Genomic DNA, 13586 nt, shown 5'->3' with positions numbered 1-13586 from the left:
ATATAAACCCCACTTGACTACTTTCCAACAGACATCACAACATCTGAGGATGACTGCCATAGATGTGGGTGAAACATCAGAAGAGAATGCGGCTGAGGAGGGAAAGGAAGAGACCTGAGGCTGTTAGGAATAGTGGGAGTTGAAGTCCAAAACACCAAGTCTGCTCATGCCTGCTCTAGATTGAGGAAAGTCAGAATCTCCCTCTCTTATGTCTTGGTCAGACCTCATCTCAACCGAAGTTTGCCCATGCCTGCCTAGTGCGCCCAGCAGAGGCAGGAGGGGGCAGTGTTACAGTGCCAGTTGGCCAAGGCGCTTGCGACTCTAGCAGGCTGCCCTGCCCTCCTGGCTTGGAGTTCGACGTGGGGACATCCCGGGCTCCCTTTCCCAGGAGAGCGTCCCTTGCCGCTTTCCCCCACGAAGGAGGGGAATCCTTCGCCGCCCCGTCCCTTCTGCCTGCATTTCCTTCCAAGGGACAGGACGGGACGGGACGGACGGGGCCCTCCGAGGCCAGCAGAGGCTGCCATGACCGGGGAAGCCCGGGAGAGCAGCCGGTGGCGGGCGTCTCGGCGTGCCGCGCTGCCCTGGGACTGGCCCTCCTCCCTTGGACACCGGCGGGGCGGCTAGACGGCCGGGGCGAAGCTGCGGGAGGTCCCTCCTCCTCCTTCCTTCTTTCTTTCCATCCTTCCTTCCTCGCTGGCCGCAAGGCACGCTTCCCAGGCGTTTGGCTGCCTTGCCCTCGGGGCTCTGTGCCGTTTCCAGCGAGGATTTCGCGCTGCCTTCAATGCCATTGGTATTCCAAAGGACCGGAGGGACGCCAAGCCGGATCCAGGCGAGTACTTGCACCTTCCTTTTGGGCAGGCAGGGGCGAACTTCGGCCCATAGGCAGGCATCCTCAAGGTTGTGAGCCCTCTCGGAAACTAAACAAGTGGGATGTGTTGTCGAAGGCTTTCATGGCCGGGATCACAGGGTTGTTGTATGTTTTCCGGGCTGTATGGCCATGTTCTAGAAGCATTCTCTCCTGACGTTTCGCCATCATCTATGGCAGGCATCCTCAGAGGTTGTGAGGGTACCATACAATAACCCTGAACAAGTGGGGTTTATATGTCTGTGATATGTCCAGGATGGGAGAAAGAACTCTTGTCTGTTGGAGGCGAGGGTGAATGTTGCAGCTGGCCAGCTTGATTAGCATTGAATGGCCTTGCAGCTTCAAAGCCTGGTTGCTTCCTGCCTGAGGGAAGTATAATTGCTGGGGAAGGTTTTGCTTGCCACCGCAGTTCTTACTGACTCTTATTTCAGTTATTCCATAACTCTTATTTCCCTGTAGGTCATTTTGCAATATGTTAACATTGTGTTGTCGAAGGCTTTCATGGCCGGCATCACAGGGTTGTTGTGCCTTTTTTGGGCTGTATGTCCATGTTCCAGAAGCATTCCTCTCCTGACGTTTCGCCATCATCTATGGCAGGCATCCTCAGAGGTTGTGAGGTATATTGGAAAACTAAGCAAGGGAGGTTTATATGCCTGTGGAAGGTCCAGGGTGGGAGAAAAAACTCTTTGTCTGTTGGAGGCCAATGTGAATGTTGTGATTAATCACCTTGATTAGCATTAATGGCCTTCATGGTCTGGCTTCTTCCTGTCTGGGGGCATCCTTTGTTTGGAGGTGTTAGCTGCCCCTGATAGATTCATGTCTGGAATTCCTCTGTTTTCAGAGTGTTGTTCTTTATTTACTGTTCTGATTTTATGTTGACATTCCCCCCTCCTTCTGGCAATCTCTGCTATAACAACCAGAAGTCGGATCCATGTTACAACTCATCCTTAACACCAGAGTAGAACTCATGGTTGTATTCTCTTAATAATGCTTCCATTGTCTCAGTTTAGTCATCTTGGTTTCTAGGAAAGTTTAGGCTTTATTTATTCTAGAACCCAATTGCTCTGACTGTTTAGCCCCCTTCTACACTGCCATATAATCCAGATTATCAAAGTAGATAATTCAGATTATCTTCTTTGAACTGGATTATATGAGTCTACACTGCCATACAATCCAGTTCAAAGCAGATAATCTAAATTTTATATGGCAGTGTAGAAGGGGCCTCGGTAGCCCATGAAATCTATCCCCCAGAACTCTCCCTCCAGCATCACATTTCAAATAAATTGATTTTCGACATGTCAGTTGTTTTCCTTTTCCAATTTTCACAATCACACATCGAAATTAGATTTTTTTTCCTGACAGTTTTGAGAAACTGCAAGTCGATTCTAGTGTGAAAGAATTGTCCGTCTGCAAGGACGTTGCCCAGGGGACGCCCGGATGTTTGATGTTTTACCATCCTTGTGGAAGGCTTCTCTCATGTCCCTGCATGGGGAGCTGGAGCTGACAGGAGGGAGCTCACCCATTCTCCCTGGATTCAAACCACTGACCTTTCGGTCAGCAGTCCTGCTGGCACAAGGGTTTAACCCATTGCGCCACCAGGAGCTCCTGTTAGAAATGTGATGGCATGGACAACACTATGTAACATTATTTTTTTTGTTATATCAATGACATTTCCCAGTTAATTCTATCATAAAAACATGGGGAAAGTTTATCAAACTGCAAAATCTTTGTTTTTGTGGAACATCCTGCAGCACATTTTGTAATAGTTTTTCAGTGAATATCTCCTTGGGTCTCAACCAATTCAACATAGTTTGAGGCAGCCACAAAAACAAAGTTTCTGGAGTAGAACAACTACTTTCAAAGTCAGTCCTGCACAATTAAACAAGAAATAACCCTTTCAAAACAGGAACAGAACATTTTTTTTAATTTGGTTACATTGTACAATCCTATCTTCAGTATTTAATTATCTGTTTTATCTCCTTCCTTCATAGCTGTCTTTCCAAGACATAGTACCCTGTTTCTCCGAAAATAAGACATCCTCAGAAAATAAGACCTAGTAGAGGTTTTACTGAATTGCTAAATATAAGGCCTCCCCCGAAAGTAAGACCTAACCAAGTTTTTGTTTGGAAGCCTGCCCGTCAAAGAGAACACCAGAGCGTGCAGGATCGGTTAATGTATGTACCATAGCGTGTTGTACATGGAAATAATGGTAGTAACAAGAAATTCTTGATAGGATTCACAGTTTGTCTGATTATGCTGGTTTGTGATGACAACTACTGTACAATGTTCAATTTTTGTTCAACAAAAAATGTGAATTCTTCTTCATGGAAAAATAAGACATCCCCTGAAAATAAGACCTAGCGCATCTTTGGGAGCAAAAATTAATATAAGACACTGTCTTATTTTCGGGGAAACACGGTATTTATTTTTATGATTTCTTGTCTGCAGTCCCCTTTCTCATTAATGACTAAGCCTAGGTATGTGGAAGTGTGAACTATTTCAATGGTTGAACTATTTCAGCAGACTGCAAATCATGAGTGTATCAAACAAATGCAAGGTTAGCAGGGATCGGGACAAATGTTGGCACTTGCTGGGAAAGGAAGCATTCATTTGTTGGCATTAGAAGTATGTGTGTGTGTGTGTGTGTGTGTGAAAGTGTGGGGCTGTTTACAAAACAGCAGACAGAGGGCAGAGCAGATATTCAGCCCATCAAGAGGGTCTTTTGCATAGTCTGCACAAGTTTCTGACTCTTTTCATCAATAGGCCTGCTGGGCACTGGTCATACAGTCTGGGCACATGGTCATAACGGCTCTTACATGGTTTTTAAATAAATTGTGCTGCAATATTGCGAGCTCTGTTTCTTGGGAGTAAGTCCACCCAAATAAAGGAGGGCTGGGTTCAGAGTAAACATGCATCCATTGAAAGGCAAAAAGAAATGTCTAGCCCGGGGATCAGCTTTGGTCATGTTGTCTAATGATGAGAAATACAGGAGTTCGGCATCTGGTCTGGAGGGCAATATAAAATGACACTGTATTGTCGAAGGCTTTCATGGCCAGAATCAGGTTGCTGTGAGTTTTCCAGACTGTATGACCATGTTCCAGAAGCATTCTCTCCTGATGTTTCACTCACATCTATGACAGGCATTTTCAGAGGTTTGTATGGTCTGTTGGAAACTAGGCAAGTCTTTTCACAATTTGTCTGTTGAATGATCTGTTCCTTGTACTGATGTCAAGCTGTTGCTCTAGTTCTTTTCCCACCCTTTTGAAGATTTATGTAAATAACTTTTGACTTTCACCCCTTAACTGAGATCTTTGAGATTAAAAATAATGTTCCATTATCTGGAGTTCTAGAGCTCTTCCTGCAAAACATCAATGTTCTTTCAGGAAAGTTGAGAGTTGGAACAAAGGCTGCAAGAAGGTGTTCCTTGAAAACAGAATGCAGGTCCCATTGATCCTCCTCGGTCTCTCTACAAATATTGACCCCCCTGACCAGGGTAGTTTATTGAGATGGTTAGGTGTTCGGCAATGGAACTCTCTGCCCCGGACTGTGGTGAAGGATCCTTCTTTGGAGGCTTTTAAGCAGAGGCTGGATGGCCATCTGTCAGGGGTGCTTTGAATGAGATTTTCCTGCTTCTTGCAGGGGGTTGGACTGGATGGCCCGTGAGGTCTCTTCCAACTCTACGATTCTATTATTCTAGGTGGAATGGAAACAGGGAGTCTCTTGTTTAAGTCTTATTGTTATTTCTCTGACTTTTCTTGAGAAATATTTATATAGTGAATTGTATTACACATATTTGTATAAGGTAAGGGTTTCCCCCTGACATTAAGTCTAGTCGTGTCTGACTCTGGGGTTGGTGCTCATCTCCATTTCTAAGCCGAAGAGCCGGCATTGTCTGTAGACACCTCCAATGTCATGTGGCCGGCATGACTACATGAAGTGCCGTTACCTTCCCGCCAGAGCAGTACCTATAGATCTACTCATGTTTGCATGTTTTCGAACTACTAGGTTGAGAGAAACTGGGGCTAACAGCGGGAGCTCAACCTGCTACCCAATTCCAACCGCTGACCTTTTGGTCAGCAAGTTCAGCAGCTCAGCAGTTTAACCCACTGCGCCACCGGAGTATAGTCGAATATAAATTGTTTTGTATATCCGTCTGTCTAATGGAACAATACAAAAACATTCAAAGCACTATCAAACAACGAATAACCACATATTATTTTTATAGAACCTTCAAATGTTTTTGTACTGATTTTGTAGCTTCACTTAATGCAAGCTGCTTGATGAACTTGCAGCATCAAGCAATGTATAACAATGAAAAAAATATGTTTTTGCCCCCAAATAAGCTAAATATACACATTCTTCTTCCCCTGACACTGCAAAGCCATCGCCCCAACTTTCCTAAAAGAATTGGAGTTAAAAATGATCTAAAACGATGAATGAAAGTGATATTATATCACTTTAGGTATGTTGAAGCTTGCTATTGTGGCCAACTGGGAGACAAAATGTTCATTCTGAGAATTATGCCAATAATATGTATTTCATCCTTTTAACATACTTGATACTGCTTCTCCTTTAAAAACAAGCTCCTACCCATATTTGCTATATGTGTTTTCTTGACACAATTTCCGTAAAGCAAGTTTTTCCTCTTAGGTCAGCACAATGAGAGCATTGCACCTGTATTTGTATCAAAAGACCCAGATGAGTTCAAATGCTAACTTGGTTATATTGTGGGAGATACTGTAGTGAAGCAGAACAAATCCAAGGTGATTTCCAGATAGCAGGTTTGAGGCTGCACTGTCAGCACAGTATAAGTCTTATTTCCACACAAAAGCTAAGTGATACAAAGGCCAAACACACTGAAAGGGAATAATTAGGACAAGAACTCAGATTATTTTCTTGATAGTGTATATATATGCCTTCAACTCGCCTGTTGACCTATGGTGACCCTATGAATTCCATAGGGTTTTCTTCGGCAAGGAATTCTCAGAGGTGGTTTTGCCAGTTTCTTCTTCATAATGTGGGTAGAAAGCACCAGAATCTTTGGGTCTCTTTCCTCATTGCCAGTAGGCAACAGATGGTCAAAACAGGGAAAGCCATTCACCCAAATAATAAAACCCAAATATACCACTCTAACATAGACTCATAGAATTGGAAGGGTCCACAAAAGCCAGCAAATCTAACCCTGTTCTGTCATGCAAAACCAACTCCCTAAGGCGCTCCTCATAGAGCTTGGCTTCTGAACTTTGATAGTTTTAGTCACCCGCCTCTTGCCAATATCCTTCTTAAATGGTAGTGCCCTGAGTTGGACACAGTATTCTAGGAGAGGTCTAACCAAAGCATGGTGGAGTGAGGCTATTATTTCCATCAGTAGAGACAACCTCTGAGGATGCCTGCCTTAGATGTGGGCAAAACGTCAGGAGAGAGTGCTTCTGGAACATGGCCATATAGCCTGGAAAACACACAACAACCCTGTGATTCCGGCCATGAAAGCCTTCGGCAACGCTAGACTCCTGTTGATGCAATCTAAAATTTCATTGGCTTTTTAGCCACCACATCACTGCTGACTCGTTCTGCTTGTTGTCTACTAAGATGTCACACAGGGCCGGTCCAACAATGAGGCAAATTAAGTGGTCGCTTCGGGTGCAAAACATACGGGGGCACAGTCGAGACTGCTTTTTCTGTTGATTTCTTGTAAAACACAATGTTTTGGTGCTTAATTTGTAAAATCTTAATGTAATTTGATTTTTAATAGGCTTTTTCTTAATCCCTCCTTATTATCCAACATTTTCGCGTATCCAACGCTTTTATTTTTCAGTGATTGGTTGGGGGGGGGGCGGGGTGCCAAAATTCTGTTCGTCTACACTTGAAAAATACCTAGGGCCGGCTCTGATGTCACATAGACTATTTCCAAACTAAGTGTCACCTATCCTACATCTGTGCATTTCATTTTTTTGTCTAAGTGTAGCATAACATGTATTTCTCCTTGTTGAAATTAATTTTGTTACTTTTAGCCCGTTCTCTAATCTGTTATGATCATTTTGGATTCTGATCCTTTCTTCTGGGGTGTTAGCTGTCCCTCCCAATCGGCAGATTTGGTAAGCATGCCATCTACCTATTCCATGCCGAAGATATTAAATGGCACTGGGCCCAGGACAGAGCCCAGTAGCACCCCACTAGTCATTTCTGTCCAGGATTAAAAGGAACCATTGGTAAAAACAACAACAAAAAACCCTTTGGGCTTGGCTGTTTAACTAATTTCCAATCTACATGACAGAAGCATTGCCTAGCCTACATTTTACTAGCTTCTTTGTGAGACTATTATGAGGGACCTTTTCAAAGGCCTTAGGAGACCCCGGTAGTGCAGTGAGTTAAACTGCTGAGCTGCTGAACTTGCACACCAAAAGGTTTGCGCTTTGAATCCGGGGAGCGGAGTGAGCTTCCGCTATTAGCCCCAGCTTCTGCCAACCTAGCAGTTTGAAAACATGCAAATGTGAGTAGATCAATAGGTACCACTTCTGTGGGAAGGTAACGGCGCTCCATGCAGTCATGCCGGCCACATGACCTAGGAGGTGTCTACAGACAATGGCGGCTTTTTGGCTTAGAAATGGAGATGAGCACCAACCCCCAGAGTCGGACACAACTAGACTTAACATCAGGGGAAATCTTTACCTTTACCTTTCAAAGGCCTTAATTAAAATCAAGATACGTTACACCCACATCATTCCCTTCATCTACCAAGTTTGTTATGCTATCAAATGAAAGAGATATGCTTCATTTGGTCAGATTAGTTTCTGAGAAACGCGTGTTGTGTTTTGTGTGTGAATGACATTGCTGTTCTGAAATTTCAGACAAGAAAAAATTGAATGGGTGGCACCTGGTTTGAAAGCAATAAATGTAGAAAAGATGTAGATGTCTCTGTAGATTACAAACCAAAAATGGTCAATAGTGTAATGCAGCAGCCAAAAGAGCCAATAAGATTCTGACTACATCAAAAGAAATACAGTGTTGGAATTTGTGGGGCATGGACTGGAGTGAAAGTTCTCCCTCACCACCTTTCATTGTGAGGGAGAAGCAATTCATAGATAATCCATTATTATTATTATTATTATTATTATTATTATTATTATTATTATTATTATTATTATTAATCTTACATGATCTGCAAGCCTCAAAAGGAGTGGCAGTCACAGATGAGATGAAGGCTTCAGTCGCTATCTTTGCCTATCTGTGCAAATTACCATAGCTACAAACCTGAAGATGTCCAGGGTAAAATGTCTTTCCATCAGCATTATAAATCAACTTAAATGAAGAGTGAACATTGGGAATCTCCTCAAATTAAGACTTTTTTTGCTAATTATTTATCTCTTCGATCAGAAGATTTAAGAGCTAGCTTGTTAGCTGGAGACTTCCTCCCCTCTCCTTTTTCTTTGATATCAGGACTGAGACTTTTCCAGTTCTATAATGGAGGGAATAAAGGCCAGCTCACATTGAGTTGAAAACAGTTCATTACTAATTGGATAATACTTCTAGACAAAGACTCTAATTAATAGCCTACATTCCAAGATAAATAATTTGCAACAAGCACAGGACCAAGCTGTTTTAATAGCAACTAATTTATGTTTATGTTGGCTGGAAAGGTTGTAATTAACTCCTTCTGGTCTTTGTTATTGGTGTCCAAAGATGTCACTGTTATAAATCCTGCAAATGTTCTTGGAATTCAAAAAATAGCTTTATCAAACAAATAATAAGAAATATTTTTTATTAATTATTAAATTATTTTAAAAGAAAAATAAGCAAGCAGAATTTCAAAGATATAATATCTAAAGATAAACAAATGTTAACAGTTACAAAACAAATTCCAGAACAAGAACGAGAGAATGTAAAGAGAAGAAAAGGTATAGCATGTCCGATTGATCAAGGATTACCAGCTCATAAAGAAAAGCCAATACTATATTTGAATAACCAAGCTTAAATTACAGATTGTACGTAAATGAGACTGAAGCAGACAAGTTGATACAAATTTATGTTCAGAATAGGGACAAACAATCCCATATAACATTATAGGGAGATGTTCACATTTTTGGTTTTTAACAAAAGAGACAGGCAAAGCTAGTACAAGAGAGATAATCTGCATAGGAAAGCTGCGTGCAACTTTTGAGAGCCCTTTTAGATGGGAGAAACATGTTAAAATCAAATGGGCATTACCTTAAGGATGGATTGATTTACAAGAAAAACATTGAGGCTGAACTAGATTAACAAATGGAGGAGTCCAGAAGGATTAAAATAAACGACCAACTTCTTTTTTATGGAAGTGGGTGGACTGATAAATGAGTAAAAGGAAATAATAAAGTCAAAATTAGAAGAACTGAACATTTGACAAAATGTTTATACTGCAAAAACATAATCTGTGGGAAGGTGGAACACTTAAAATAAAGGGGGAAATATAATATATCAAAAATGTTGGAATAAAATAAAATAAATCCAGATTAGAAGGAAAAATTGGGGGATAAAATAAGATGAGATTAATTTAAATTTATTTAAATTAAAAGGGAATAAAATGTGGGGTGGTAATATGGTAATAATATAAAGATGAATTTACTAAACTGTATAAGGTTTGGAATTCTAGTCAAATGGATACATTATTGATAGGAATGTTCCATGTGGTTATGTATCAATTTTACATGTATATTGATTTATATTTAGCAGAAGTTGAAATGCAATGAAGTAAAACAGGAAGTAGATGTAATAGTTTGATACTTGCCTTTGCTTGAGGCGGGGGATAGTCAGCTGTGTTTTTAATTTTTGTTGTTGCATTTTTAATATTTTACTATTTTAATTTCTGTTATTCTATTTTGAATCAGGGATAGAAGTTTGTTGTTAATTTGTGTTGACAGGTATAGATTTTGGAGTGTGATACTATGGGGTCTTCGTTTTAGAGTTTGTATTTGCTTTTCTTTGTTTTTATTTTTAATTAATTGTGAAAATTTTATAAAATTAATTTTCAAAGTATGGTGTCTGGATTGAGGGAAGTAGTAACACTATTCTGTTCTGCTTTGGTCAGACATTAACCTGGAATCCTGTTCCTAATTCTAGATCTCACTATTGAAGAATGACAGCCACAAGCTGGAATGTGTCCAGAGAAGGGCAATCAAGATGTCTGAGGATCAGGAAACCAAACCTTACGAGGAATGACTGAGGATCTGGGTAAGTTTAGTTTGGAGAAGAGAAGAATGAGAGGTGACAAGATAACTCCTCTTTAGTATCTGGAGGAAAGTCTTGTATAAGACAGGAGCAAGATTGTTTTCTGCTACTCCAGAAACTAGAACACAAACCAATACATTTGAATTACAGCAAATGAAATTACACCCAAACATTAGGAAGACCTTTTTTTTTTTTTTACTGTAAAAGGTGTTCAACTGTGGAACAGATTCCTTTGAGTGTTGCTGACTCTTCATCTTTGGAGATCTTTTATCAGAGATTGTTCTTGTTTTTTATTGGCTAATGTTTAATTTTTTTTTAAATTGTGCATGTTTTTGTCTATTGCTGTTTTTTATACTGCTGCTGTTTTTATTCGGGCTTGGCCCCATGTAAGCCGCCCTGAGTCCCCTTTGGGGAGATAGAGGCGGGGTATAAAAATAAAGTTATTATTATTGTCTTGGTCTTTTGGGGTGCTGTAGTTCTGTATTCCTGCATGGCAGAGGGTTGTCCTAGAACTCCCTTGAGGAGTTCCAACTAAGATTCTGTAAGCTTAGTCCTTGTTGGAAATAGCAACCTTCTACAAGCCTCTTATACTACTTATTTGTTATGTACAGTAGAGTCTCACTCATCCAAGCTAAACCGGCCGGCAGAACCTTGGATAAGCAAATATCTTGGATAATAAGGAGGGATTAAGGAAAAGCCTATTAAACATCAAATTAGGTTATGATTTTACAAATTAAGCACCAAAACATCATGTTATACAACAAATTTGACAGAAAAAGTAGTTCAATACACAGTAATGTTATGTTGTAATTACTGTATTTACGAATTTAGCACCAAAATATCATGATATATTGAAAACATTGACTACAAAAATGCCTTGGATAATCCAGAACCTTGGATAAGCGAGTCTTGGATAAGTGAGACTCTACTGTATATAATTGAGATTGCTTACTATATTGTATGTATATGATTCAGTGTGCAGTTTCCCTTAACTCTGTTGTTTGAGGCTGTGGGAGGGACCACAGACCATGTGACCAGACTGCATCTCTGTTTTGGAAGCTGTTTTTTACCTCGGTAAGTGTGTGTAGAATTTACCTCAGAAACAGTACACTTTAGAAGTCAGTGTAAGTATGCTGCAGTGTATAGTCAGTCTTTATTGAGTCAATGATCAGTAATATATTAGACTGAAGAAATTGCTAGTCTGTTTGCAACAAAGAGACTAAAACAGAATGCTTTAGAGAACAGACTGTTTAAACTATCAACCAATAAGCAATGTACCTGTATGCTGAATACATGAAGTTCTATAAGTATATCCACCTATGTTAACTTTTAATGAAGACTGTGTATTTTTGGTCTCTTGGGAGCATGATTTAAAGGCAATATATTTTATGGGAAAGTAGATGTTCATTTTTGGCAACTGAAATAACACTCCTGAAGATCTGCTATATATTTAATGCACTGGGATATCTTTGTTCCTAACAGTTCAAAGAAAAAAACAGGGATATCAGTCTAACCACTGAGAAACCTAAATTGCCTTGCATGAATACTAGTGGAAATTTACCACTAAGGAGAAGATTAACTCGAGTTTTTAACTCTTCTCAGGAAGATCATACTTTACAAAAAGGTTATGATTATTCCAAATACAGTAGAGTCTCACTTATCCAACATAAACGGGCCGGCAGAATGTTGGATAAGCAAATATGTTGGATAATAAGGACGGATTAAGGAAAAGCCTATTAAACATCAAGTTAGATTATGATTTTACAAATGAAGCACCAAAACATCATGTTAGACAACAAATTTGACAGCAAAAGTAGTTCAATACACATTAATGCTATGTAGTAATTACTGTATTTAGCACCAAAATATCATGATGCATTGAAAACATTGACTACAAAAATGCATTGGATAATCCAGAACGTAGGATAAGTGAATGTTGGATAAGTGAGACTCTACTATACTGTGAATGCCAATTGATCTCCAAAAAGGGTCACACTTCCAAATGGCTATGGAAATTCTGGCTTTCCAAAAGGTTATGATCTCTAAAAGTCATGCCTTTCCAAAAGTCCCGATACTTAGTCATTAAAGCTACAGATGCCATAGATGAGAGAAAATCAGATTTTTGGTTCATGCTTGTTAAAACTTGCTTTCATCTACTAATGGTTGCAGTCAATGGGTCTTGGCTGGAAATAGGGAGGCGGAAAGGAGGCCATTATTCAGTTGTGCATTTTTTTCTGCATATGCTTAGAGACTCTTCAACATCTTGATTCACTAATTTTCAGCTATTCACTTAACTACTGATAGATTTGTGCCCTCTGAATAAATACAGCAAACTCCTAATTAAACAAAACTCAAGCAATCAGAACTCTCAAGTCTCTGGAAATGCTCCCCAACACACACTTGATGCTGATGCTGTCACTTCCTCCCCAGCCTTGCACCTTTTGTGCTACCAGTGGCTCAGCATAACCAATTTGTGTGACTTTTCCACTCTAGGCTGCTGCTGGCCTTTGTCACTGCTGTTGCCTTACTGTTGACCAGATTTCCCCATCCTCTCGCCGCTGCTCCCTCCAGAGAAAGAAACAAAGAGAGAGCCAGTTGTAATAATAATAATAATAATAATAATAATAATAAACTGTATTTATACCCCACCACCATCTCCCCACGGGGACTTAGGGCAGCTCACATGGGGCAAGGCCCGACCAGCATAATTTACAAAAACAACAGCATAAATACATTGCACAATATACAAAAAAAAACCCACAGTAAGACAATAAAACAGGAATTAATACAGCGGTAATAATATCAATCAACCACCAAGTACAATTTAGTCAACTTCATTGGTGGGGGGGACTGCAGCAGCAATATAAAAATAACAACTACATAAAAATAACAGTTGTAGGTCTTGGACTCCAGATCTGGGATATAGCTTCTCTGTCTTCCTCTCTGTGTTGGGATCTAAAGTCAAGGCCCTCCATATGGCTACTCTTTCTCTTCCTCTCGGTGTGGCTTTTATCATCAGGAGTGGAAGCAGCAGCCGTGAGGGTTCAAGAGCAAGACGCTGTCCATATTGACCATGCTGAGCTGGCAGTGGCATGAAAGGTGCAGCGTTGGGGAGGCAGCAGCAGCATAAAAGGTGTGGGGTAGGCAACTGTGACATAAAATCTGTGTGGTTGGGTATCCAGTGGTGACATGAAAGGCATGGGTTGAGGAGATTTTCCGAGCTTTCAGGCTTTCAGGATAGCTGGCTTCCCTCCCACTTTCTCAGCCTCTGTTCTTGATCCTCTTTTTTTAAAAAACAAAAACAAAACAAAAACACCATGTGATTCTAGGACACCATCAATTCTCCTTTTTGATGTCCCATTTATTACATCTTAGAATCTGTGAAATAAAGTATTAATATCACGTCAGTAGGGCCCCTGTTGGCACAGTGTGTTAAAGCACTGAGAGGCTGAACTTGCGGACCAAAAGGTCCCAGGTTCAAATCCCGGGAGTGGAATGAGAACCCGCTGTTAGCCCCAGC

At 40.5% G+C, this 13586-nt stretch overlaps 1 protein-coding gene across 3 annotated transcripts in view; it reads left to right on the top strand.

Annotated features, from left to right (window-relative positions):
• The window catches only part of casr (calcium sensing receptor), a 70865-nt gene that overhangs the window by 6056 nt on the left and 51223 nt on the right, over positions 1 to 13586 (top strand). Inside the window, exons 4-5 of one of the 3 annotated variants that reach the window (XM_062971797.1) lie at positions 6877 to 6960; positions 9959 to 10069. The gene's annotated coding sequence lies outside the window, so the exon portion shown is untranslated. Of the gene's footprint in view, positions 1 to 6876; positions 6961 to 8568; positions 10070 to 13586 lie in introns of those variants that run through there. The other 2 variants (XM_008115268.3, XM_062971798.1) reach the window with 2 other exon arrangements.

Source organism: Anolis carolinensis, chromosome 2, assembly GCF_035594765.1.
Source record: "Anolis carolinensis isolate JA03-04 chromosome 2, rAnoCar3.1.pri, whole genome shotgun sequence".
In the NCBI taxonomy this organism is placed as follows: Eukaryota; Metazoa; Chordata; class Lepidosauria; order Squamata; family Dactyloidae; genus Anolis; species Anolis carolinensis.
Note: the sequence above shows the minus strand (reverse complement) of the source record. Positions and strands in the feature narration are given on the sequence as shown.